This window comes from Elephantulus edwardii, unplaced genomic scaffold (genome assembly GCF_000299155.1).
Source record: "Elephantulus edwardii isolate Elephantulus edwardi_28Jun2011 unplaced genomic scaffold, EleEdw1.0 scaffold00234, whole genome shotgun sequence".
Taxonomy (NCBI): Eukaryota; Metazoa; Chordata; class Mammalia; order Macroscelidea; family Macroscelididae; genus Elephantulus; species Elephantulus edwardii.
The window spans coordinates 3629767-3632185 of NW_006399984.1; positions in this window are offsets into that span (position 1 = coordinate 3629767).

Here is a 2419-nt window from a genome sequence, read left to right on the forward strand (position 1 = left end):
CTTAAGCTTAAGATATGCTGAGCGAGTTCGGCCCTTTTGATTTTCTGACTCCAACTCCTTGCACATTTCATTGTAATATTTTGTTTTGTCATCCCGTGCTGCCTTTTGAAATCTTCTATTCAACTCTCTAGTATCTTGAATTCTTCCTTGTGCTTTGGCTTCTCTGTGCTCCAGTGCAATTTTCAGAGTATCTTCTGACATCCATTTTGGTAGGTAAGCTTAATTCTTAAACCAAGAGCAGTATGATTCTAATGTCCAGGCACAGTATCACCTCTGGTGAGAGGCTGTTTGTAGAGGACATCTAGTATCTTCTCCAGGGGGGTTGGCAGAAATCTTTGTTTGCAGAGGGTGCCCAGTCCAGCCTAGACTCTGGTCTTGGCTGTGGCCTGTCTATCACTATGCCGAGCTATCCACATTTCCCCCTCTGTTGTTTAAGCATCACTTAGTTATCAAGGCAATTATAGCATCTCTTCCTCTCTCCATTACTCTTTCTTTTTCTTGGCATTCTCTATCCTTGACAAAAAAACCACAAAAACAAGGACTATAAGACAAAACATGATTATAGAAGAACTTCCAAAATTTTAACATAATAAAAAAGAATAAGATTAGAGATTCCTTCACTTATTTCTTCCAGAAAATCAGTATTACTAAATTTTCTCAATTGTTCATAAAAAATAACATGAATTTGAGCTTGTAACTTTAATATCTCACCAGTTAAATTATGATGGTTCATGATATGTTGGCGAACTTTGTCCCACTGCCATTCAGTATTATTCCATACAACAGGGATCACACAAAATTGAGTAATATTCCAATCGAATTTTAACTTCAATTGTCTCTGTATGTTAGTGATATGATCACACATCATACTACTGACTGTTCTAAATCAGTTAATCAGTAATTTATTTTAGAATATATTTGTCTTTGAGATGATCATAATTTTTCAGAACCACTATGCCATTGTTTGACATAATCTACTGTTTTAACATTTTGATGTAGAGCATCTCCAACAGTAGCTGCTATAGTTGTTATGGCTATGATCCCTTAAACAGCAGCAATTAATACTCCAATAAACCTCTTGCTCCTTTTTAATAACTGAGTCACTAGATGTTCTAAAAGCCTTATCTCAGGAGATAAATGCCATTTATGACCCAAATTAATAGGAAGCCATACACACACACTAAGTGGTAGAAAAATAGAAGAATTTAAGCAAGTATACAGAGTACATTTGTTGCAAGTCAAAGTTAAATTATCTGGCTCCCATTTAGTAACTAACTCATTAAAAAAAAATAGGGTAATGGAACACAAACTTGAATATTTCTAGTCTCATTTTTCTTAAAACTTCACTGTGTAGTATAGTTTGCATTATTATGAGAATAATTTCCTATCCAGATCCTCATATATTTTAGGGCAGTGCCAGTTTTCCATAAATGTTTCTGATAATGAAAATGCTGAAAATAAGGATATGGTTCAACCATAGCAACCCCATGCCTAGAGGTGGTATTAGTAACATTTGTAGTTATAGCCATTGCCTTCTCTGTGCAAACTAAAGCTGTTAACAATCTTAATCTCTTCACCATTTATCATGATACTGCCCATCAGCCCCATGGTGAGAATCTTTGTTTTTTTGATATCGAGCTTCAATCTGTTTTGAAGGCTGAAGTCCTTGACCTTTTACAGCAAACCTTTCAGGTCCCCCTCAGTCTCAGCAAGCAGGATTGTGTCATCTGCATAATGCGGATTGTTGATGAATCTTCCAGCAATTCTGATGCCACACTTCTCCTCAATCAGCCCCACCTCTTGGATAATCTGTTCTGCATATAGATGAAAAAGGTATGGAGATACTATCAACAAAATTAGGAGTTGGTTCTTTGAAAAGGTCAATACAATCAACAAACCATTAGCAAAACTTACAAAAGAAAAGGAGAAGACACAAATAATCTGAATAAGAGATGAATCAGGCAACATCACAACAGAACCAACTAAAATAAAAAAGCTAACATTATAATATTATAAAAAACTATACTCAAACAAATATGATAGAGCTGTGGGTGAGCATTAACATTACTGGTAAGTGTATTCATTTTCTCCTGGACACAGAGCCTACTAATTGGTCCTAAAAGCCTTCTGAAGTCCCAATTCTTCTCACTATTTCTTAGTTGTTGGAATGGATGGAAAACCTCATAAGCATTTCCTTACTTTACCTCTACTTTGCATTCGAACTTCCGAGTTGTTAAACAACCCAGTGGTAGATGGAATTTGGTCCAGGACTTAAGAAGCATAAATGACATAGCTGAGCCTCTACATCTTGTGGTTCCTAACCTCTACACTATAATAGACAAAGTGCTAGTCTATAGGCCTTTTATTGTAAGAACCACCTTCCCTCTGTACCTTGATTTGTGCCTGTATTAGAACCTCT